General features: G+C 48.5%; 1 protein-coding gene across 4 annotated transcripts in view; it reads left to right on the top strand.

The window, feature by feature from the left end:
• Window positions 1-26,619, top strand: part of PCIF1 (phosphorylated CTD interacting factor 1) — a 138,953-nt gene that overhangs the window by 83,431 nt on the left and 28,903 nt on the right. The window lies entirely within an intron of this gene.

The raw sequence follows: 26,619 nt of genomic DNA on the forward strand, positions 1-26,619 counted from the left end.
TAAGCTACACCCACTCACACAGCACACCCACTAAGCTCCGCCCACTCACGCTGCACGCCCCGCTAAGCTCCGCCCATCGTTCAGGTCCTTCTGGAATCTTGGGTTCCTCTTTGCAAGGAGCTCTGCTGGGGGACACATCTACTCGGCTCTGCTGCGCATAAGGCTACGGCATAAGGCTACGGTAGGCTCTGCTTTTCCTGAGGCTCTAATTAGCTCCTCTCGGCAGTACTCGCTCCCCTCCCTGCAGTACTTTCACCAGATACATTCTGCTGTACTGCCGCAGACTCCACATATGCCCGACCCTGCCAGGGCTCCCTAGTCTAGGCCCACCGCTACTCACTACGTCTGCTCGCGCTGTAAAAAGAAGTGGGCATCTATTCAGTTGTCACCTTTCTACCCGTCCTGCAGTCCTTCTACTATGTCTGCCCCTCAGGAGCACACCGAACCCCGGGATGAGAGCTCCCCCCCGCCCCCAGAGTGGGCTGTTGCAATGTCTTAGTCGGTCGCGGACCTGACTAAAGTGTCTCAGTCCCTGGTCCAGGTCTTAGAACGATTACCTCAGCTATCTACAGCCACCTGTGCTCCGACCGCCTCTCACGGTGAGTCGTCCGCACCTGACCGCGACCTCCAGAGGGACAGACCGTGTAGGAGTCCCAGGGAGCGGGCCCTGTCTGGCTCTTCTTCCAGCTCACAAGGCCCCTCCGCATCATCCAGTCTGCTCTCCTCGCCTCCGTACCCTTCTTCAGAGGACGACATTGGGTCAAACGTAGACTCCCAATCGGGGTCTGACTCAGATTCGGACCACATGTCCAAAACACAGGACATGGTAGATAGTCTCATATCAGCGATTACCCAAATGTTCAAAATAAAGGAGGACAAGACGCCCCCACAAGAATGCTCTGTCCCCTTCAAACGAACGAAACCTCCCCCCCGAACCTTTCCTAATCACAAGGATTTCAAGGCTACGTTAACCAAACACTGGGAGCATCCTGAAAAGCGGTTCCCTGGACGCAGGCATCTAGACGTGCTATATCCCTTTAATGCGTACCTTCTCGCGAAATGGGCCAAAGCTCCCGAGGTGGACCTCAAAGCTCCCGTCTTTCCTCAAAAATGGTTCTGTCAGAGATCCCCGTCACCCAGTCATCCTCTCCCAGCTCAGGTGCTTGGTAATCAGCCTCACTACCTTCCTTCACCAGAAGAGGGAGTTCATCAGACCTCAATGGTGAAGGGGAAAATGAACTCATAACAGTAAAAACACTAACACAGATAGAAAGATAGACTGAGCTAATGATGGGGCCCAAGCTAACTAGACAGGACAGGATAGGAAAGCTGCTGTCTGCAATCCACGAAAAACCCTATGAAAATAAGAGCCAACAGACTGACAGGGAAAAAGGCCCTGAAGATGCTAGGCTTCAAAAAGACTATGTCAGTACTCAGATATTTTCTGAAGACAGAGCAACCGACAAAAAAGGAATTCAGCTCACCCCAGCAGGGAATGGCAGAATCCAGAAAAGCAAGGCAAACTAAAACCAAAACACAAATGCAAAAAGGCAAAGCAGAAAACTTAGCTTTTGAGGAGCAGGAATCAGACTGGTCTCCTAGAATTCCACAGAGAAATCACCAGCGAGGAGGAAGGGCGTTGGCTGCCTTATATCCAGTCAGAGATCCCCGTCGCCCAGTCATCCTCTCCCAGCTCAGGTGCTTGGTAATCGGTAATCAGCCTCACTACCTTCCTTCACCAGAAGAGGGAGTTCATGAGACCTCAATGGTGAAGGGGAAAATGAACTCATAACAGGGAGCGGTTTTCCAGCGGAAGACCGCCCAAGGGCGTTGGAACGCCCAAGAGTCTCTGCTCCCCATCAACCTGCTGGAAATCAGAGCGATCTTCCTTGCTCTCCTCAGCTGGCAGCCTCTTCTCGCGGACAAACTAGTCCGAATCCTATCAGACAACGCCACAGCTGTGGCGTACATAAACCACCAGGGCGGTACTCACAGCAAACGAGTAATGGCAGAAGTAGCAAAGATTCTACATTGGGAAGAGCGTTACGTTCTGGCAATCTCCGCCGTTCACATTCCAGTGGTGGAAAATTGGGCAGCCGACTTCCTAATTCGCCAGGGCCTAGCATCAGGCGAATGGTCTCTCCACCCCACGGTCTTCAATCAGATATGCCAGCGTTGGGGCACTCCAGACGTCGACCTCATGGCATCTCGGATGAACCACAAAGTTCCCCGCTTCGTAGCCAGGTCCAGGGACCCTCTGGCCGTCGGTTGCGACGCTCTGGTAATCCCGTGGTCTCAGTTCCGACTCCCTTACTTGTTTACTCCACTGGCCTTGGTTCCAAGGGTGGTCAAGAAAATAAAATCGAAGGCATCCCAGTAATTCTGGTAGCCCCAGACTGGCCAAGATGTCCTTGGTATGCGGAGCTGGTGAACATGCTTTCGGACGTCCCCTGGAGACTTCCAGACCGTCCGGATCTTCTCTCACAAGGCCCCCTTTACCACCAGAGTTCTCAGTCTCTGAGTTTAACGGCATGGCTGTTGAGGCCGCGATTCTAAGACAATCAGGTTTTTCCAACCAGGTCATTCAGACCATGATTAGAGCTAGAAAACCAGCCTCCTCCCGCATTTACCATAGGTACTGGAAGGCATTTTTCCGTTGGTGCGACGACAACAATGTTTTTCCAATGTCGTTCTCTATTCCATCCATACTTAGTTCAATCCGGCCTAGATGCAGGCCTGTCCCTCAATACTCTCAATGGCCAGGTTTCAGCTCTGGCAATTCTTTTCCAGAAGGATCTGGCCCCCTTGCCTCAAGTCAAGACCTTTATCCAGGGAGTTGCCCACGTTGTCCCTCCTCACCATTCTCCGATAGATCCGTGGGATCTTAATCTCGTTCTCGGCGCTCTCCAAAGTGCGCCTTTCGAGCCTATCCAGGACATTCCTCTTTCCCTTCTCTCATGGAAGGTGACTTTTCTGATTGCCATTACATCCATTAGGAGAGTTTCTGAGCTAGCGGCTTTATCCTGTCGTTCTCCGTACCTAATCCTTCATCAGGATAAGGTCGTTCTCAGGCCCGTTCCCTCCTTCCTTCCCAAGGTGATATCTTCCTTCCACATCAATGAGGACATCGTCCTCCCCTCCTTTTATCCTTCGCCTGTTCACCCGCTGGAAAAGTCACTTCACAAGCTGTATGTGGTCAGAGCCATGCGGGTCTCTCTGGCCAGGACCGCTTTTTTTTGTCAATCCGATTCCCTGCTTGTCATCCCTGAAGGTCGCCGGAAAGGATTCCCGGCATCCAAGTCCACTATCTCTCGCTGGGTTCGTTCTACTGTCCTGGAAGCTTACCGCGTTCAGGAAAAACGGCCCACTCCACCGGGCTGTAGGTGCTTCTTGGGCTGTCCGACACCATGCTTCGGCTTTACAACTTTGCAGGGCCGCGACCTGGTCATCCTTGCACACCTTTGCGAGGTTCTACAGGGTTCATACCCAGGCCTCGTCTGATGCAGGCTTAGGTAGGAAGGTTCTGCAGGCGGCGGTAGCACACCGGCCGACCTAAGTCCTGTCTTCACGTTCTCCTAAGCTCTCTTCCCACCCTTGGGACTGCTTTGGGACGTCCCATGGTAACCTATGACCCCCAATGAGGCGATAAAGAAAGGGATTTTTGGTTCGTACCGTAAAATCTCTTTCTTGAAGCCTTCATTGGGGGACACAGCACCCTCCCTGTTTAAGTTCTACCGTGTTGGGCCTACGAGTCTCTTGTTGGGTTGGTACATATTTTCAGAGTTATTGTTGCTTCTCCTACTGCTTGTTATATATAATTGTATCATTCTGTTATTGATAGATGGTGATACTCCAATCGGAGATTCCAGAATATCCTCCCACTCCTCTCTTTGCGTATTAGGGATGAGTCGTTCCCACTTCCTCTTAATAGAGCTTATGGCAGATTCCGCCCCCACCGACAGCATGTACGTATATAAAGAGGATATAAGACCTTGGGGACCCTGCGAATTAATGATTCCTATCAGAGGTAACCATGAAAGCGCGGCCCAGACCCCTATCCCTCATATGTGATTGAAGAGCCGATCTCAGTTGTAGATAGCGAAAAAATTGAGATCTCGGAATATCATGTGTGGCCTGTAATTGCTCAAAAGACTTTAAGATCCCTTGGTCATACAGGTCCCCCACTGAAGAGACGCTATACTGAATCCAGAAAACGGTGGACAGGTGATTTAGCAATTCCGGAAAATAATTATTATTCCACAGGGGCATTTCAGCTATAAAATCTTTAAACCCAATTGCGTTCTTGACTTGCCTCCATATTGATCGTGCCAGCTGGAGCAGGGGTAGCAGACGTGGGACATTGGTTTTCTCTAGCTCAAGAAATCCTAATGGGCAATCCACTTGTGCAGCGTGAAGCAAATGACTTTCAGAATTGGGGAGCCAATTACCCAGCATCCATTAACTTAATGCTTTAGCCTGCCAAGCTAAGTAGTAGAGGAACAAATCTGGCAGCACGGCCCCACCTCGCCTCTTTGGTCTTTGTAAAGTGGACAATTTAAGTTTGGGCCTAGTTTTCCCCCATATAAAGGATGTGACCAGGGAATTGAGATTTACAAAAAAGGACCTGGGCACCACTACCGCACTGTGCTGAAGGGAGTAGCTAAATTTAGGGAGCAGTATCATTTTAATCAGATTAATGCGTCTGGCCACAGACAATGGGAGCCTACTCCAGGATGCAAATTTAACTTTAGCTAGTTCCAGCAGTGGTTGGACATTGAGTTGTAGATCAAGCGTACTATTGTGAGATATGTGAATGCCCAAATATTTAAAACTAGATACAATAGATAGCGAGGAGAGAGCCTCTAGCTGGGGCATCGGAGCATGGGAAAGGGGCAACAGGGCAGACTTCTCCCAATTTATATGTAAACTTGAATATTTACTGAATCTATCTACAGTGGGGAAAAAAAGTATTTAGTCAGTCAGCAATAGTGCAAGTTCCACCACTTAAAAAGATGAGAGGCGTCTGTAATTTACATCATAGGTAGACCTCAACTATGGGAGACAAACTGAGAAAAAAAAATCCAGAAAATCACATTGTCTGTTTTTTTTTCATTTTATTTGCATATTATGGTGGAAAATAAGTATTTGGTCAGAAACAAGCAATCAAGATTTCTGGCTCTCACAGACCTGTAACTTCTTCTTTAAGAGTCTCCTCTTTCCTCCACTCATTACCTGTAGTAATGGCACCTGTTTAAACTTGTTATCAGTATAAAAAGACACCTGTGCACACCCTCAAACAGTCTGACTCCAAACTCCACTATGGTGAAGACCAAAGAGCTGTCAAAGGACACCAGAAACAAAATTGTAGCCCTGCACCAGGCTGGGAAGACTTAATCTGCAATAGCCAACCAGCTTGGAGTGAAGAAATCAACTGTGGGAGCAATAATTAGAAAATGGAAGACATACGAGACCACTGATAATCTCCCTCGATCTGGTGCTCCACGCAAAATCCCACCCCGTGGGGTCAGAATGATCACAAGAACGGTGAGCAAAAATCCCAGAACCACGCGGGGGGACCTAGTGAATGAACTGCAGAGAGCTGGGACCAATGTAACAAGGCCTACCATAAGTAACACACTACGCCACCATGGACTCAGATCCTGCAGTGCCAGACGTGTCCCACTGCTTAAGCCTGTACATGTCTGGGCCCGTCTGAAGTTTGCTAGAGAGCATTTGGATGATCCAGAGGAGTTTTGGGAGAATGTCCTATGGTCTGATGAAACCAAACTGGAACTGTTTGGTAGAAACACAACTTGTCATGTTTGGAGGAAAAAGAATACTGAGTTGCATCCATCAAACACCATACCTACTGTAAAGCATGGTGGTGGAAACATCATGCTTTGGGGCTGTTTCTCTGCAAAGGGGCCAGGAAGACTGATCCGGGTACATGAAAGAATGAATGGGGCCATGTATCGTGAGATTTTGAGTGCAAACCTCCTTCCATCAGCAAGGGCATTGAAGATGAAACGTGGCTGGGTCTTTCAACATGACAATGATCCAAAGCACACCGCCAGGGCAACGAAGGAGTGGCTTCGTAAGAAGCATTTCAAGGTCCTGGAGTGGCCTAGCCAGTCTCCAGATCTCAACCCTATAGAAAACCTTTGGAGGGAGTTGAAAGTCCGTGTTGCCAAGCGAAAAGCCAAAAACATCACTGCTCTAGAGGAGATCTGCATGGAGGAATGGGCCAACATACCAACAACAGTGTGTGGCAACCTTGTGAAGACTTACAGAAAACGTTTGACCTCTGTCATTGCCAACAAAGGATATGTCACAAAGTATTGAGATGAAATTTTGTTTCTGACCAAATACTTATTTTCCACCATAATATGCAAATAAAATGAAAAAAAAAAAACAGACAATGTGATTTTCTGGATTTTTTTATTCTCAGTTTGTCTCCCATAGTTGAGGTCTACCTATGATGTAAATTACAGACGCCTCTCATCTTTTTAAGTGGTGGAACTTGCACTATTGCTGACTGACTAAATACTTTTTTTCCCCACTGTATAAGGGATATCACCTGTGGCAAAGTTTCTTCTGCTTCATTCAAGAATATCACCACGTCGTTGGCATATAGGCCTATGGTGTCTACCCGACCTGCTATATCTATGCCTTTGATGTTAGGGGAGGACCTTATACGTATTGCTAGTGCCTCAGTCGCAAGGACGAAGAGGGCCGGGGAGAGAGGACAGCCTTGACTGGTACCCCTATGTAATGAGAAAGATTCAGATATAGAGTTATTTACTATAATACGGACCTTGGGTTTCATGTACAATATTTTGATCCATGTTATAAATTTATTGCCAAAGCCATATCTTTGCAAGCATGCGGAGAGAAAAGGCCACTCAAGAGAGTCAAAAGCCTTGGCAGCATCTAATGATGCCAATGCCCATTTGTTGTCTGGCATTAGGGAACTATATTGGACTATTGACTGGACTTGTCTGATATTGATGGAAGTACTTTTACCAGGCATAAAGCCCGTTTGATCAGGATGTATAAGGTTCAATATAGTTGAATTCAGTCTAGTAGCTAGGATCTTGGTAAAAATTTTATAGTCCACATTCACTAATGAAATAGGACGATAGGATCCACATTCCAAAGGGTCCTTCCCCTCCTTCCGAAGCACTATGATGTTAGCCTCATAAAAGGACTCAGGCATAGAATTCCCTTCCCAAATTCCCCGAAATAATTTCACCAAAAGTGGCGTCAATATATCCCGGTACTTCCGATATAATTCAATAGGGAACCCATCAGGTCCAGGGGCCTTTCCAGAAGCCATGTCTGTCATGGTATTTTCAGTCTCCTCTGCGGTGAACACAGCGTCCATAAGGGCTCGCTGCTCAGGATCTAATGTGGGGAATGACACATCTGACAAATAGTCTAAGCACCCCAAAGTGTCAGTCAGTTTTAGATTCATATAGTGACCTGTAGTAGTCATGAAAACAACCAAGAATCTCCTCGGTCGAAGACACCAATAGACCATCTGCCCTACGAATCTGTAATATTGTATTAGAGGTGCTATGTTGGCGCACCAGATAGGCCAAAAATTTGCCCGTCTGGTTCCCCAATTCAAAGTAAGATTAACGGGTAAAGAATAGTTTTCGCTTAGATTTAGTGTCCACATGCTGACTATATAACCTCTGGGCGGCCAGGAACTCAATCCTGTTCCCACTAGTTTGGTTAGATATATATGTAGCCTCTGAGTCTTTCAGTCGTTGCTCCACCTCATCATCCTTTCTTGAGGTTACAGCCCCTCAGGTATGCCTTAAGGGCATCCCAAAATAAATTAATATCTTGAGGCTCCGGGTGGGACGCCGTGAAGCAATGCAACTGATCAATCGTTCTGTCAGGAGGTCCCATCACTTTTAACCAAAAAGGATTCAACTTCCAAGCCATCCCGCTGTTTATTTGACCATATTTGAGTTTAACCCCCATGGGTGGTTTGCACGTTCATGACCGGGCCAATTTTTACAATTCTGACCACTGTCCCTTTATGAGGTAATAACTCAGAAACGCTTCCATGGATCCTGGTGATTCTGACATTGTTTTCTCGTGACATATTGTACTTCATGTTAGTGGTAAAATTTCATTCAAATAACTTGCGTTTATTTGTGAAAAAAAATGGAAATCTGGCGAAATTTTTGAAAATGTCGCAATTTTCCAACTTAAACTTAATAAGTAACATTTCCCACATGTTTACTTTACATCAGCACAATTTTGGAACCAAAATTTTTTAAGAAGTTATAAGGGTTAAAAGTTGACCAGCGATCTCTCATTCTTGCAACACCATTTTATTTTTACGGACCACATCACATTTGAAGCCACTTTGAGGGGTCTATATGATAGAAAATACCAAAAAGTGACACCATTCTAAAAACTGCACCCCTTAACCCCTTCCTGACATCCGACGGTATATCCCGTCCATGGGACCTGGGCCCCTATGCCCATGGACGGGATGGTACGTTGGGCGCGATCAGCGGCGCCCACGTGGTGAGCGCCGCTGATCGCGGCCGGGTGTCAGCTGATTATCACAGCTGACACCCGGCACAATGTGTCAGGGGCGGTCATGGACCGCCCCCGACACGTTAACCCCTTGCACACCGCGATCAAACATGATCTCGGTGTACCGGGAGTTAAAGGGAAGCATCGGCAGGGAGGGGGCTCCCTCCGTGCTTCCCTGAGCCCCCCACGGCAGCGCAATGTGCAGCGCTGCTTCGGGGGACTCCTTTCCTCCAGGCCCCCGAATCCAAGATGGCGACGGGGGCCTGAGGAAGCTGGCTTCCTCAGTGCCTGCAAAGCGCAGGCATGAGGAAGCCTTCTGCAGTGCCTGTCAGATCGCTGATCTGTCACAGTGATCTGTGATGTGACAGATCAGCGATCTGTCACAGGACAGTGATGTCCCACCTGGGACTATTTAATAAAGTAAAAAAAAATAAATAAAAAAAAGTGTAAAAATAATTAAAAAAAAAATCGCCAAATAAATTAGAAAAAAAAAAAAAAATATTCCCCCAATAAATCCATTTTTTGGAAATAATACAAAAAAACAAACAATAAGTGACACCATTCTAAAAACTGCACCCCTTAAGGTGCTCAAAACCACATTCAAGAAGTTTATTAACCTTTCAGGTGCTTCACAGGAATTTTTTGAATATTTTAAAAAAAAATTGAACATTTAACTTTTTTTCACAAAAAAATACTTTAGGTTCAATTTTTTTTATTTTACCAAGGGTAACAGGAGAAATTGGACTGCAAAAGTTATTGTGCAATTTGTCCTGAGTACGCTGATACCTGATATGTGGGGGGGGGGGAACCACTGTTTCGGCGCATGGCAGAGCGCATAAGGGAAGGAGCGCCGTTTGACTTTTTCAATGCCAAATTGGCTGGAATTCAGATCGGACACCATGTCACGTTTGGAGAGCCCCTGATGTACCTAAACAGTGGAAACCCCCCACAAGTGACCCCATTTTGGAAACTAGACCCCCCAAGGAACTTATCTAGATATGTGGTGAGAACTTTGAACCCACAAGGGCTTCACAGAAGTTTATAACGTACAGCGGTACAATTAAAAAATCATATTTTTTCCACAAAAATGATCTTTTCACCCCCAATTTTTATTTTCCCAAGGGTAACAGGACCCTAAAAGTTATTGTGCCAGTTGTCCTGAGTACGCTGATACCCCATATGTGGGTGTAAACGACTATTTGGGCGCATGGCAGAGCTCAGAAGGGAAGCAGCGCCATTTGACTTTTTTGGCTGGAATTGAGATCGGACATCATGTCGCGTTTGGAAAGTCCCTGATGTACCAAAACAGTGGAAACCCCCCCACAAATGACACTATTTTGGAAACTAGACCCCCCCAAGGAACTTATCTGGATGTGTGGTGAGAACTTTGAAACCCCAAGGGCTTCACTGAAGTTTATAACGTACAGCCGTACAATTAAAAAAATAATATTTTTTCCATAAAAATGATCTTTTCTCCCTCAATTGTTGTATTTCCAAGGCTAACAGGACCCTAAAAGTTATTGTGCCATTTGTCCTGAGTACGCTGATATCCCATATGTGGGTGTAAACGACTATTTGGGCGCATGGCAGAGCTCGGAAGGGAAGCAGGGCCATTTGACTTTTTTGGCTGGAATTGAGATCGGACACCATGTCGCGTTTGGATAGCCCCTAATGTACCTAAACAGTGGAAACTCCCCACAAGTGACCCCATTTTGGAAACTAGACCCCTTAAGGAACTTATCTAGATGTGTGGTGAGCACTTTGAACCCCCCAGTGCTTCACAGAAGTTTATAACGCCCGGGTGTAAAAATAAAAAAATCGTATTTTTTCCCCAAACATGATCTTTTAGTCCCCAATTTTTTTATTTTCCCAAGAATACCAGGAGAAATTGGACCCCAAAAGTTGTTGTCCAATTTGTCCTGAGTACGTTGATACCTCATATGTGGGAGAAAACTACTGTATGGGCACACGTCAGGGCTCGGAAGGGAAGTAGTGCCATTTTGGAATGCAGACTTTGATGGAATGGTCTGCGGGTGTCTTGTGCGTTTGGAGAGCCTCTGATGTGCCTAAACTATTAAAACTCCTCACAAGTGACCCCATCCACAAGTGACCCCATTTTGGAAACTAGACCCCCCACGGAACTTATCTAGATGTATAGTGGGTACTTTGAACCCCCAAGGGCTTCACAGAAGTTTATAACGTACAGCCGTACAATTAAAAAATCATATTTCTCTATCGCTTCATTGGTGGACACAGAGACCATGAGTGTACGCTGCTGCCACTAGGAGGCTGACACTATGCACAAAAAAAGGTTAGCTCCTCCTCCGCAGTGTACACCCCACCGACCGGCAGGAAATTCCTCAGTTTAGCTTAGTGTCAGTAGGAGGTGGACACGGGTCTTTCATTAGACCCCTATCTACCTCGATGTGCGTCGTTTCTTTTCAGGTTTCCGGAGGGATACAGTGTGAATGGTCACAACTGTACTCCCACAAAGAGACTATGAGTACGGCGTGTACTGCCACCCCGTATCCTCATAGCTCTCCATAACAGGACCACAGTTTAGCATGGGTGCGTGCCAGCGATCCGGAGAGTCCTCGCCCCACGCCTTCAACCCACTCGCCTACCAGAGCCTGTCAGTCGGATGAGGCGCGGATACCACAAAAGACGCAGACAGTGTGGGATACATCAGGTACCTTTTATTGCAAACGGATCACAGGGTGAGTATGCAGTCCTAGTCGCGGCCCCCTGACAGTTTCAGGAATCTTGGGAGTGGTCGCCAGGGGAGCACTGTAGGGTCTCTGCGCCACCCGCGCCTCCCAACGGCCGCCGCATCCGTACAGGTCCCGGCTGTTGCACGGGCCTTGTTCTAAGCTTCCCCACCTTCTTTCTTCGGCGTTAGACAGGGGTAGCGCAGGAATCGAGCGGTGATAGGTAGGGAGGTGGCCGCGGCGATGCTGCGAGACCTCCGCGCCGACCCGCACTGACAGGGGGCCGCCGCCATTAATTTAGTCCCTGGCTTCATTTCGGGCCTTCTCTGACGTTGCGGCCACACCCCCCACTCTCTCTCATAGGCGGGCTTCTCTCCCGCCCGTTCTAGTACCACCCACCGCCTCAGAGCCTGTGGTGGGCAGCGGGCGGTACCTTCCTTGGCTCAGCAGCTAGCTCCCCCCATCCTCGTGTGAAGGCGTGCGTTTATCCACAGGCTTCCGCCATTTTCTCAGCCTGTCAGCTGGACACAGAGGGATCCCACGTTCTACTCTGCTGGGGCCTTGCTTCTTCAGACGAGCTGTGTATCAGCACTTTTGGGGACACCGGATCGTGAGTATCTCTGCAACTGCAGACTGACACCCTCCTCTGCCTTCTGTCCCCCAACCTTCCGGCATTTCTTCAGGGTCCTTACTTTCTTCCTTCATTATGCCTAACTCTAAAGCTGACCGTGGCCGCCCGCCGGCCCCCACAGGCTCTCTAGTCCAGTTCTTCGCTTGCTCCTCTTGCAATCGCAAACTTCCCTCTGGTCAGCCTACTCCCCTCTGCCTGGACTGCAGCAATCCCATTCAGCATGACCCATCTAATGCGCCACGTGAAAGCGAACCCCCCATTCCTGCTTGGGCCTCGTCTCTTTCTCCATCTGTGGCAGACCTCACCAGGGTGTCTCAGTCCCTAGTAGCCGTCCTTGATAAGTTGCCCCTGGACACAGGGTCCAGCGGGTCACATGAAGGTCCATCTGAGCCAGCCAGCAGAAGCCGCAAAAGGCCCAGACAGGATCTCCGGCCGGGATACCCTCCTGACCTCACATCCCCACAGTCCTTCCCAGCAGTCGCCCTCCCGTGCCTCCTCACCCGAGTCAGGTGAAGCGTTCTCGGATGTGTCATCCGAAGAGATCTTAGAGCTGGATTCGGACCAGGACGCGGACATGAAGGTTACGGTACAGAACCTCATTACTGCGATTAACCACACCTTCAAAATCTCAGACTCCCCTGCGAAATCCTCAGAACAGGAGGTTTCGTTCAGACGGGCAGAAACACCTGCCAAGGTCTTCGCCTCCCACTCTGAGTTTGGCAAGATCCTTACCAGGGATAGAGAAAATCCGACCAGGCGATTTCAAAGAGGGAAGCGCCTCGGCGTGCTGTACCCATTTGCCAAAGAGTTCACCGACAACTGGTCCGCTTCCCCCTCGGTAGACGCACTCGTGTCCAGACTGTCTAACAACACGGTCCTCCCGATTTCAGGTGTGGTGTCACTAAAGGATTCTAATAATAGAATTATAGAATCTTTAGCAAAGTCAACATTCGAAGCGGCTGCAGCGGTGCTAAGCCCAGCCTTCGCTTCATCTTGGGTAGCGAAGGCCATAGCCACTTGGGCAGAGGATCTCCGCCAGGGCATCCTAGATAAGGCCCAACCAGAGCAATTGGCTGAACTAGCCAACCAGATCTCCCATGCAGGGGATTATCTGCTCTCGGCCTCCTTGGATGCCGCGTCTTGCGCAGTCCAGGCGTCTAGCAACGTTGTGGCAATCCGACGTACAATTTGGCTCAAGGCTTGGCAGGCGGATTTGTCTTCGAAAAAGTCCCTTACCAATCTGCCTTTTCAGGGAGCGCGTCTCTTCGGATCCCAGCTGGACCAGATTATTAAAGACGCCACTGGAGGCACGAGTTCCCTCCTCCCTCAGTCCAAACCTCGCAGACCTCCGCTAAGACGTCAGTTTCGGCCCTTTCGGTCTTTCCGCCGTTTCAATATGGCAGACAATTCCTCTAACCAACAGAGAGCGCAGGCACGCCAGGATAGAAAAAAGGTGTCCTTCAGATCCACTCCCTCCCGGTGATCTCACTCCTCCCAGGGCAGATCCTCCAGATCTGGACGGTCCACATCAGCATGACTATCAACGAACTCCCGAGGGTCCCTCCCAATTGGGAGGTCGACTCTTCTTCAGAGACGCCTGGCTTGCTTCAGTAGAGGACGCTTGGGTCAGGAAAGTTGTATCATCAGGATACAAGATAGAGTTCGTTTCTCGTACCCGGGATCGTTTCTTCGAGTCTCGACCTCCAAAAGATCCTGCCTTAGTTCCAGAGTTCTTTGCGTCCATCGCCTCTCTCAGTTTCAGAGTGATTGTGCCCGTTCCCGAATCAGAACGTTTCACAGGGTTTTATTCAAACCTGTTTGTGGTGCCGAAAAAAGGCGGTACAGTTCGCCCCATCTTGGAACTCAAGTTACTCAACAAGAGAGTCCGACTGCGTCATTTCCGAATGGAGTCTCTTCGGTCGGTAATCGCTTCCATGGAGACGCAGGAGTTCATGTGTTCAATAGACATTCAAGATGCCTATCTATATGTTCCCATATTCTCCGGCCATCAGAAATTCCTGCATTTTGCGATTCGCCAGGAACATTACCAGTTTGTTGCACTGCCGTTCGGTCTCGCCACCGCACCCTGAGTATTTACAAAGATCATGGCGGCGTTGATGGCCTTGTTAAGAATCAGAGGTCTTGTTCTTTTTCCGTACCTCGACGACATTCTGATCAAAGCTCCATCTTTTCATCAAGCTCACCAAAGTCTTACCATCGTCCTCGACACCTTGTCCAATTTCGGGTGGCTCATCAACAAAAAGAAGTCCTGCCTTGTTCCGACACAACGCCTTGTGTTTCTGGGTCTATTGTTCGACACTCGTCGATCGAGGGTTTTTCTCCCACGAGAAAAGATTTGCTCCCTGCAGCGGGATCTACGATCGCTGCAGATCATACGACTTCCATCTCTCCGGACACCCATGAAAGTCCTGGGAAAGATGGTGGCGGCGACAGAGGCGGTTCCCTTTGCCCAATTTCACTCCAGACCCCTCCAACACGCCATCCTGTCTCAGTGGAACAGGTCTGTTCTTTCCCTGGACCGCCCATTTCGTCTTTCATACCGGGTCAAGCAGTCCCTCAATTGGTGGCTGACGTCTCCTCTCATCTCCCTAGGACGGTCATTCCTTCCCATCCACTGGCAGATTGTGACAACGGATGCCAGCCTCCTCGGCTGGGGGGCAGTGTTCCGCAGTCACACTGTTCAGGGTTGATGGTCGACTCAGGAGTCAGCACTGCCGATCAACATCCTCGAGATACGAGCGATTTATCGGTCTCTCATTCACTGGGAAAGTTTTCTCAGGGGCCTGCCTATCCGGATTCAGACAGACAATGCCACAGCGGTGGCATATGTCAACCGCCAGGGGGGGACACGGAGTGTCTCAGCCCTGGCAGAAGTGTCCAAGATTCTTCATTGGGCAGAGCTTTCAGTCCCGGCAATATCCGCGGTGCACATTCCCGGCGTGGACAACTGAGCCGCCGATTTTCTCAGCCTCGAGGGTCTAGCGGCGGGAGAGTGGTCCCTACATCCGGAGGTATTTCTTCAGCGTTACCGTCGTTGGGGAACACTGGACGTAGACCTGCTAGCTTCTCGCCTCAACAGGAAAGTCCCACAGTTTGTATCCAGAGCTCGAGATCCTCTCGCAGTGGGCGCCGACGCTCTGGCCATCCCTTGGTCGCAGTTCGAGCTACCCTACCTATTCCCTCCCCTGCCTCTTCTTCCCAGACTGTTGAAGAAAATCAAGGCGGAAGGAATTCCACGTCAACCTTCTCGCGGACGCACCCTGGAAGCTTCCAGACAGGGCAGATCTGCTGTCTCAAGGTCCGATTTGCCACCGCAATTCTCGGCCGCTCAGTTTAACGGCGTGGCTGTTGAAACCGAGGTTTTGAAGCGATCAGGCTTTTCGGATCGAGTTATTCATACTATGATCCGGGCCAGAAAGCCATCGTCTTCTAAAATTTATTACCGTACCTGGAAGGCCTATTTCACTTGGTGCGAGTCCAACGACATTCCGCCCATGCATTTTTCGCTCCCTTCTGTCCTGGCGTTTCTTCAGGCAGGGCTTGATGCAGGCCTTGCCCTCAGCCCTTTAAAAGGTCAAGTTTCGGCGCTGTCCATTTTATTTCAGAAGACGTTGGCCTCCCGTCCTCAGGTCAAGACCTTTCTTCAAGGAGTGGCTCATACGGCTCCTCCGTACCGAGCGCCCGTAGATCCTTGGGATCTTAATCTGGTTCTTGAGGCTCTGCAAGGTCCTCCCTTTGAACCTCTCAGGGAAGTTTCCCTAGCCCTCCTTTCATGGAAAGTAGCCTTCCTAGTAGCCGTCACCTCCATCCGGTGCGTGTCGGAATTGGCGGCCCTCTCTTGCCGCTCTCCTTTCTTGGTACTCCACCAGGACAAGGTAGTTCTGCGGCCTCCGCCCTCTTTCCTTCCTATAGTGGTGTCCACTTTCCACCTGAATGAGGATATTGTTCTCCCGTCCTTTTGTCCGGGTCCAACTCATCCTCGGGAGCGCTCCTTGAACAAGCTGGACTTGGTCAGGGCGATGAAGGTCTACCTAGCTAGGACGACTTCTTTGCGGAAGACAGACTCTCTCTTCATCATTCCAGATGGAGCGCGGAAAGGTCAGCCGGCCTCTAAGGCTACCATTGCTCGCTGGATCAGATCGGCAATTTTGGAGGCCTACCGGGTCAAGCATCGATTCTCCCCTCCGGGAATTGGAGCTCACCCTACCCGGGCAGTGGGTGCCTTCTGGGCGGTGCGCCATAGAGCCTCTGCGCTGCAGCTTTGCAAAGCGGCAACCTGGTCATCGGTTCACACATTTGTGAAATTCTACAAGGTCCACACCTACGCTTCGGCGGATGCCAGCCTAGGTAGAAGGATCCTGCAGGCAGCGGTGGTGAGTCCGCAGGCATGATGGAAGTTTGTTTTCCCGCCCCAGGGACTGCTTTGGGACGTCCCATGGTCTCTGTGTCCCCCAATGAAGCGATAGAGAAAACAGGATTTTTGGTTTGCTTACTGCAAAATCTGTTTCTCGGAGCCTTCATTGGAGGACACAGCACCCTCCCATGTTCTACAACTCCTGTTCTTATGTTGTTTGTTAGTTACAGTTGAGTTGTCTGTTCTGTTTTTCAATCTATTCTGTTACTTTTCCTATTGCTTTCTCACTAACTGAGGAATTTCCTGCCGGTCGTGGGGTGTACACTGCGGAGGAGGAGCTAACCTTTTTTTGTGCATAGTGTTAGCCTCCTAGTGGCAGCAGCATACACCCATGGTCTCTGTGTCCCCCAATGAAGGCTCCGAGAAACAGATTTTACGGTAAGCAACCCAAAAATCCTGTTTTTTTCCACAAAAATGATCTTTTCTCCCTCAATTCTTGTATTTCCAAGGCTAACAGGTTCCTAAAAGTTATTGTGCCATTTGGCCTGTGTACGCTGATATCCCGTATGTGGCTGTAAACGACTATTTGGGCGCATGGCAGAGCTCGGAAGGGAAGCAGGGCCATTTGGCTTTTTTGGCTGGAATTGAGATCGGACACCATGTCGCGTTTGGAAAGCCCCTAATGTACCTAAACAGTGGAAACCCCCCACAAGTGACCCCATTTTGGAAACTAGACCCCCTAAGGAACTTATCTAGATGTGTGGTGAGCCCTTTGAACCCCCCCAGTGCTTCACAGAAGTTTATAACGCCCGGGTGTGAAAATAAAAAAATCGTATTTTTTCCACAAACATGATCTTTTAGTCCCCAATTTTTTAATTTTCCCAAGAATACCAGGAGAAATTGGACCCCAAAAGTTGTTGTCCAATTTGTCCTGAGTACGTTGATACCTCATATGTGGGAGAAAACTACTGTATGGGCACACGTCGGGGCTCAGAAGGGAAGTAGTGCCATTTTGGAATGCAGACTTTGATGGAATGGTCTGCGGGTGTCATGTGCGTTTGGAGAGCCTCTGATGTGCCTAAACTATTAAAACTCCCCACAAGTGACCCCATCCACAAGTGACCCCATTTTGGAAACTAGACCCCCCACGGAACTTACCTAGATGTATGGAGGGCACTTTGAACCCCCAAGTGCTTCACAGAAGTTTATAATGCCTGGGCGTGAAAATAAAAAAATCATATTTTTTTCCACAAAAATGATATTTTTGCCCCCAATTTTTTATTTTCCTAAGGGTAACAGGAGAAATTGGACCCCAAAAGTTGTTTTGCAATTTTTCCTGAGTAGGCTGATACCCCATATGTGGGGGTTAAACACTGTTTGGTCGCATGGCAGACTTTTTCAACGCAGAATTGTCTGGAATTGAGATCAAACGCCATGTTGCGTTTGGAGCGCACCTGATGTGCCCAAACAGTGGAAACCCCCCAATTCTAACTCCAACCCTAACCCCAACACACCCCTAACCCTAATGGGAAAATGGAAATAAATTTTTTTAATTTTATTATTTTTCCCTAACTAAGGGGGTGATAATGGGGGGTTGATTTACTATTTATGGCGGTTTTTATGTTTGGCAGCTGTCACACGCTAAAAGATGCTTTTTATTGTAAAAATAGTTTTTGCATCACCACATTTTGAGAGCTATAATTTTTCCGTATTTTGATCCACCGAGTCATGTGAGGTCTTATTTTTTGCGGGACGAGTTGATGTTTTTATTGGTACCATTTTCGGGCACGTGACATCTTTTGATCGCTTTTTATTCCGATTTTTGGGATGCAGAATGAACAAAAACCAGCGTTTCATGAATTTCTTTTGCGGGGTGTGTTTACACGGTTCCGCGTGCGGTAAAATTGATAAGGCGGTTTTATTCTTCGGGTCAGTAAGGTTACAGCGACACCTCATTTATGTCTTTTTTTTTTTGTTTTGGCGCTTTTATGCAATGAAAACAATCTTATTTAACAAATTATTTTTGCATCGCTTTATTCTGTGAGCTATAACTTTTTTATTTCGCTGATGACGCTGTATGGTGGCTCGTTTTTTGCGGGACAAGATGACGTTTTCAGCGGTACCATGGATATTTATATGCGTCTTTTTGATCGCGCGTTATTGCACTTTTTGTTCGGCGGCATGATAATAAATCATTATTTTTTGCTTCGTTTTTTATTTTTTAAGGGGTTTGCTAAAGGGGTTATCTAATGGGACAGTTTTATAGGGCGGGTCGTTACGGACGCGGCGATACCAAATATGTGTACTTTTATTGTTTTTTTGTTTTTTTTATTTCCAAGAAATGAATGTGTTAGGGAATTATTTTTTTTTTTATTTATTTAGCGATTTTTTTTTAAAATTATTTTTACACTTTTTTTTTTTTTTTTTTTTTAAACTTTATTACATTGTCCCAGGGGGGACATCACTGTCATGTGACAGATCGCTGATCAGCGATCTGTCACAGGCATAGAAGCAGACTACCTCATGCCTGCGCTTTGCAGGCACTGAGGAAGCCAGCTCCCTGCAGGCCCCCGAAGGTCCCCGTCGTTATCTTGGATCCGGGGACCTACAGGGATGGAACCCCCCGCAGCAGCGCTGCACATTGCGCTGCTGTGGGGGGCTCAGGGAAGCACGGAAGGAGCTCCCTCTCTGCCGATGCTTCCCTTTAACCCCCGGTACACCGCGATCGTGATTGATCGCGGTGTGCAAGGGGTTAACGTGTCGGGGGCGGTCCGTGACCGCCCCTGACACATAGTGACGGGTGTCAGCTGTGATAATCAGCTGACACCCAGCCGCGATCAGCGGCGCTCACTCTGTGAGCGCTGCTGATCGCTGTGACGTACTATCCCGTCCCTGGGTATATTAAGTCCCAGGGCACATGGACGGGATAGTACGTCACATGGCAAAAAGGGGTTAAGAATGACCGGGCTATGGTCCGATATCCCCCTACTTCCATGTTCTATATCAGCCACCCACATTGCCAGATCGCTAGAACCAAATATATAGTCTATGCGTGATAGAGAGCGTTTAGTGGATGAGTGGCAGGTATATTCCCTTAGCTCAGGGTGACGCACCCTCCACAAATCCAACCACCCGCCACCCCTCATAAATAATGATAACGGGGTTGTAGTCGATGGCGAGGACCCCCCAGTCACTCCATCATCCAGCCTCAATTTATCCAGGCAGTTGTTCATGACCATGTTAAAGTCTCCCATACAGATAACAAGATAACATCAGCATCCGGGTACTTAAGGGCAAAACCCATTGCCTTCTGCAGAATGGACATACGAGCCGGGGGGGGGGTTATAGATGCATAAGACTACACATTTCCTGGTGTTTTATCAATGCATGGATAAAAACAAAACGACCCTCAGGGTCCCTCCGAGTCTCCCTGACTTCCCATCTGACGTCTCTATGTACCAATAGTGAGACCCCTCTCGAATAGCTGATGTGGAATGCATGGGCAGACCATTGTACCCAAGGCTACTGCACACATATCAACTCAGACCCCATGTTTTGTTCGGCTGAATATGGTGAATAATACTGCCCGGGCAAAATTTAGAGACATCACCTAAAAACTGAAATAGTTGTTGGCTAAAAAATATAAAAATCCACTACGGAAAAAAAACAAAATGAATAAACAAACAAAGCGGGAGCAGAGTCCTGTACTCCCATCATGAAGCAAACAGGGGGATACCATCACTGAGCCCAGTGTTCGGTATTGTTGGTGACCTGGACGCTTTCGAGTAAAGCTCCAATCAGCCGATTAATAAAAAAATACCAACTAGCAATAGATACATTAGGATTCCATTGCAGCGGACCCTTTGTGAGACCGTAGCCACTCTGCCACCTCCGCTGGATCTGTAAAAAAAAACAACGTAGAACCCTCGTGGACCACCCGGAGCCAGGCCGGGTAAATCATCGAGTACATAACATTCCGCTCTCGTAGATGCCTCTTGACCTCCGTAAACTGCGCCCGTTGTTTCTGGAGTTCCATAGAGAAGTCGGGGAAAATCGAGATTGTTGAACTTGATAGGGCTCTTTTGCCATGCCAGATGCAGACACGTCTCTATCCCTGCAGTTGAGGAGGCGCGCCAGAAAAGGTCTAGGTGGGGCTCCAGGAGGAAGAGGCCTAGTAGGGACCCTGTGAGCCCTCTCTACCGCAAATATTGGGGAGAATTCGTCTCCCAAAGTAGATTTAAGCCAATCTTCTAGGAATTGCTCTGGGTGTTGTCCTTCCGAGCGCTTCGGTAGTCCAATAATTCGGATATTTTTCCGACGCATTCTGTTCTCCAGGTCATCTGCTTTTTGCCTCCACGCGTTCATAGAACGTGCCACTTTTGTTAGTTTGGCTTCCATAGGTGTCATGGTGTCTTCTACCTGGGATACCCGCGTCTCCACCTCCGTAATACGGCCCTTCATGGCTTGCATATCTTGTCGGAGGCGTCCCACCTCGGTGTGCACGTCCTCTATCTTCCCAGAGAGAGACGTCCTTGTTAAGGAGATGGCCTGCATGAGTTGCTCAGACGGCTGCTTAAGGGTTAATTCCTCCTGCTCACTGTCCTCCCCACCCTCAGAAGGGCGGTTCTTACCCTGAGCTTGTGAGGGATTATTTTTAAGAGATCTAGAAGCTTCGGCGTGGTCTTTTCTGGCATATTCCTTCAGCTTTTCAGCCTCCCCAGACCCCTTGGAACGACTCATTTCGATAGCAATAGGGCACAGTCGGATATCAAAGACAGTACACCCTGGAGTCCCTTAAATCAAGGTTATAGATGGAGTAAAATTATCAAATGGTGGCTGCAGGGTCCCAGGAGGCAGCACAGATCTGCAGCGTTACACAGGGAGGCAATGTCCAGCTCCTAGCAGCACACAAGGGCTCATATATACCGGGGAGAGCCCCACAGCACCCCACAGGGACAGCAGCCAGAGGGGAATCCAAGTCCCTATATTAATCGCGCTGACAGGCCAGGTGATTTGGCAGAGAGGGGGAACGCGGGCCCAATCTTCCTGGGCACACACTGCCTGCCCCTCACATATATTCAAGGTGTCTGCTCACCGTCTGACAGCGGTGCAGCGATGGGGAACCCGGCGCACCGCTGAGGTAAGGGTCCACTGGCCAGATATAATCAGGATGGCAGGAGCTCTCTTCAGACGCGTCCTCTCTCGCCGCTACATAGCCACGCCCCCACATCCCTTGTATCTTCCTTATCCCTCAACCCCAAACAGTTGTTCAATACTATTAACTCCCTCCTCTGCCCACCACTACCCCCTTCGACTTCCCTAATCTCTACCAAGGACTTTGCCGCACACTTCAAAAACAAGATAGACCAAACATGGCAAGTCTTTATTGCTCAACCACCACAACCCCTTTGCACACCAGACCAATGCCCAAACCCCATAACCTCCTTATCTAACATCACTGAAGGGGAGCTTGCTCATCTTCTCTCCAAATCCCACCTCACCACTTGTGCACTTGACCCTATCCCATACCACCTCCTCCCCAACATCACCACCTCCTCCCCAACATCACCACCACTCTTATCCTATCCTTAACCCACCTCTTCAACCTATCACTACTTCTGGTACCTTCCCTTCTGCTTTCAAACATGCCACAATCACGCCTATCCTTAAAAAGCCAACCCTCGACCCAATAACCACGTCCAGCTATCGCCCAATATCGCTGCTCCCATTTGCTTCTAAACTTCTGGAGCAGCATGTCCACGCTGAACTTTCCTCCCACCTCTCATCTAACTTTGACAATCTACAATCTGGTTTCCGTCCCCATCATTCCTCTGAGACAGCCCTGACCAAAATTACCAATGACCTACTTACAGCCAAAGCTAACGGACAATATTCTATACTCCTCCTTCTAGACCTGCTTTTGACACAGTTGACCACTGCCTCCTACTACAGATCCTCTCCTCCTTTGGCATCAAAGACCTCTCTTTATCCCGGATCTCCTCATACCTTTCCAACTGCACATTCAGCGTCTCCCACTCCCACACTACCTCCTCATCCCACCCTCTCTCTGTTGGAGTCCCCCAAAGCTCTATTCTAGGACCTCTCTTCTCAATCTATACACTTGGCCAGGGGCAACTCCTAAAGTCCCATGGATTCCTGTACCACCTTTATGCCGATGATACTCAGATCTACCTCTCTGGCCCAGACGTCGCCTATCTGCTCTCCAGAAACCCGGAGTGTCTAGCAGCCATATCCTCCTTCTCCTCTCCCTTCCTCATCCTCAATGTGGACAAATCTGAACTGATCATCTTTCCCCCATCTCACAGATCTTCCTTACCCTATCTATAACAATTGACGACATCACGCTTTCCCCCGTACCAGAGGTCCGCTGCCTCTGAGTAACCCTTGACTCTGCCCTGTCCTTCAAACTGCACATCCAAGCTCTCTCCACCTCCTGTCGCCTCCAGCTCAAAAATATTTCCACAATCCGTCCCTTCCTCAACACTCAATCTACTAAAATGCTTGTGCATGCCCTCATCATCTCCCGCCTTGACTATTGCAACATCATTTTCTGTGGCCTCCCTGCTAACACCCTCGCACCTCTCCAGTCCATCCTTAACTCTGCCGCCCAACTAATTCTTCTCTCTCCTCGCTACTCCTCCGCTTCTCCCCTCTGAAGATCTCTTCACTGGCTCCAATTCCCTCAGCGTATCCAATTCAAATTACTAATACTGACCTGCAAGGCCATCTATAACCTGTCTCCTCCATATATCTCTGAACTAATCTCCCGATATCTTCCCTCAAGTAATCTCCGGTCCTCTCGACATTCTTCTCTCCTCCACACTTATTCGCTCCTCATCCAACCGCCTCCAAGACTTCTCCCGAATAGCCCCCATCCTATGGAATTCTTTGCCCCAACACGTCAGACTACAAGCCACATTCGGATCCTTCAGACGGAACCTGAAAACCCATCTCTTCAGTAAAGCTTACAGCCTGTAATGATCCCCGCTGCCTCCTCACCACTACCGGAGATATCGCCTCAGCCAACACCGGAACTGCTGCAGCCACCAACCTACTATCTCCTTCCCCACCATCCTGTAGACTGTAAGCACAAAAGGGCAGGGTCCTCTCTCCCCTCTGTATCAGTCTGTGATTGTTAGTTTGTTTACTGTAAGTGATATCTGTAATTTGTATGTAATCCCTTCTCATGTACATCACCATGGAATCAATGGTGCTATATAAATAAATAATATTTGGTTTTATGTTTGACTGCTGTTACACACTAAAATACTTTTTATTGCAAAAAATAGTTTTTGCATTACTATATTTTGAGAGCTATAATTTTTCCATATTTCGGCCCAGAGTCATGTGAGGTCTTGTTTTTTGCACGAAAAGTTGACATTTTTATTGTTACCTTTTTGGGCACATTACATTTTTTGATCGCTTCCTATTCTGATTTTTGATTTTGATCAAACACCAGCCATTCAAGAATTGTTTTTTAGGGTTTTTTTTTTCTTGCCATTCCATGTGTGGTAAAATTGATAGGGCAGTTTTAGGCTGCTTTCACACATCCGTCTTTTTGAATCCGGCACAATGCGGCGAAAAGTGTGAAAACCGGATCCGGAATTGGATCCGGTTTTGTCACATAGAAAGTAATGATCGCCACATCGTGCCGGATGTACATGCGGCGGCCCCGGTTCTTTCCGGATACGGCAAAAATGCGCCGTCCGGCGTCTGCAAAAAACGTTCCCTGCAACGTTTTTTGGCAGCGCCGGAACGGCTTTTTAAAGTGCGCATGCCCGGACACTGTGTGATTTAACCCCATAGGTGCCCGGCAAGCGCAAGACTCTCCCTCCATACCTTTCTTTGTCTGACTCACTCCTCCCCCCGCTCTCTCCAGATGGCTCTCATCGCTGCGGCTCCCGTCTCTACAGTGCGGCTCCCATCTCTACAGCTGTCTCTCGTCGCCCGGTGCTGCGGCTCCTTTAAATTTTTTCCAGGCCGTATCCGGCGGCGCATCCACATCCGGTGTCACCGCTACAGGCCGGTTCTGGCGGCACGGCTTTTCGCCGCACGCCGCCGGAACCCTGAAACCGGATGTGTGAAAGAGGCCTTATTCTTCGGATCAGTGCTATTACAGAGACACCATATTTATATTGTTTTTTTATGTTTTGCCGCTTTTTCACAATAAAAGCTTTTATAGAAAAAATAATTATTTTTGCATCGCTTTATTCTGAGAGCTATAACTTTTTTATTTTTTCACTGTTGGAGCTGTATGGCAGCTTGTTTTTTTGCAGGACAAGATGACATTTTCATTACCACCATTTTTTTTGACTTTTTGATTGCGTTTATTTATTTTTTTACGCTATGCACTGAAGGAGTTAACAAGTGTGACAGTTTTATAGGTCAGCTCGTTCCGGATGCGTCAATGCCAAATACGTGTACTTTTTTTGTTTTTACATAAGTATAAGTACAGTATTTTTTGGTTTACTATTTTTTCTTTTTTTAATTTATTTTGTGATTATTTATTTTTTTTTTTTAAATAGCTTTAAAACATTTGTCAGGGGTCCTTCTCTGGTATCACACAATCAGCAGAGCAAGAGAAGAGTGAACAACTACAAGACCTTTATTTAAATACAATCCACCACACAAAGGATAAGATAGTCCAGAACCCGAATGCAGTTCGGTAACAGGATAAAAGCCCTGGGAAATGAGTCCAACAATCCAGCAGACAGAAGATAACATAGTCCATATACTCTTCTTTCTCACTGAAGTGCTGTGTTCCCATCATAGTTCCACACAGGATCTGAGATTGTGTGTCATCACACTGATATTTTAAAAGTCCCCCTCCTCATTCACAGGTCAGGGGGGAAAGATCTCATTGAACTGACATCAGGCGATCACACCTGCGTGTTGTGGAGGCCCCAGATCCTGCCCCGCAGTGTGAATACATCATAACACACACACTGCGGGGCAGGATCTGGGGCCTCCACAACACGCAGGCGTGATCGCCTGATGTCAGTTCATGGGCAGCGCGCACTGCACATGCCCGAGAACTGTTTTCACAGAGCAGGCGCCAGCATAGGAGACAGAAGGAGGCGGGGCACAAATGGCAGCACAGGGGCATGATGGACGGCTATAGAGTCGGGACACAGACGGCAGAGCAGGGGCATGATGGACGGCTATGGGAGGCGGGGCACAGACGGCAGCACAGGGGCATGATGGACGGCTATAGAGGCGGGACACAGACGGCAGAGCAGGGGCATGATGGACGGCTATGGGAGGCGGGGCACAGACGGCAGCACAGGGACATGATGGAAGGCTATGGGATGCGGGGCACAGATGGCAGAGCCAGGGGCATGATGGACGGCTATGGGATGCGGGGCATAGACGGCAGAGCCAGGGGCATGATGGACGGCTATGGGAGGCGGGGCACAGACTGCAGAGCAGGGGCATGATGAATGGCTATGGGAGGTGGGGCCCAGATGGCAGAGCAGGGGCATGATAGGAGGCGGGGCACAAACGGCAGCAAAGGGACATGATGGACGCCTATGGGAGACGGGGCACAGACGGCCTAGCAGGGGCATGATGGACAGCTATAGGTGGCGGGGCCCAGACGCTGCAGAGACATGATTGACGGCGGAGAGGCCGCTGCTTGACACCATACCTATGGGATGCATTACATGTATGAGGACCTATTTATAAAAGTTAATATTTCGGCATTACTGAGGGTCAGTAACGGAAGAGCCATCTTCACAGAATGCAGCCTTAGTGCTGCTGAAGGTGGCCCTTTTACTTTTAAAAATGCCCAGGAGGGGTGACAGTTTCCCTTTAAGGGTACAAAAAGATTGAAAATTGCAAAATTTTTGCCAAATTTCCATTTTTTTCATAAATAATTGCAAGTCATATCGAAGAAATTTTACCACTAACATAAAGTACAATATGTCATGAAAAAAACATTCTCAGAATCAGTGGGATACTTTGAAGTGTTCCAGAGTTATAACCTCAGAAAGTGACAGTGGTCAGAATTGTAAAAATTGGCTTGGTCATGAAGTACAAAATTGGCTGTCACTAAGGGGTTAACACAAATGGCACACTGATGCCATCTGTGTGCTTTGTCTTTTTCACAGACCAATTGACTTATATTGGACCTTTTCATATGTGCTATAAAAAAAACATGGCTCCATGTGGTGTGCACGGACACACAGTTCGTGTAAATGCACTGACTTGTGAGCAGCCCCATAGGATATAATGGGTACGTGAGGTATCCGTGAAAAAAACTGATGCCACACTTACTGGAAACACGGACATGTGAAGGAGGCCTTAGAGTTGGTGCTTTTGGTTTG

The sequence above is a fragment of the Dendrobates tinctorius genome, unplaced genomic scaffold (genome assembly GCF_039654945.1).
Source record: "Dendrobates tinctorius isolate UK_male_01 unplaced genomic scaffold, ASM3965494v1 ptg000270l, whole genome shotgun sequence".
Taxonomy (NCBI): domain Eukaryota; kingdom Metazoa; phylum Chordata; class Amphibia; order Anura; family Dendrobatidae; genus Dendrobates; species Dendrobates tinctorius.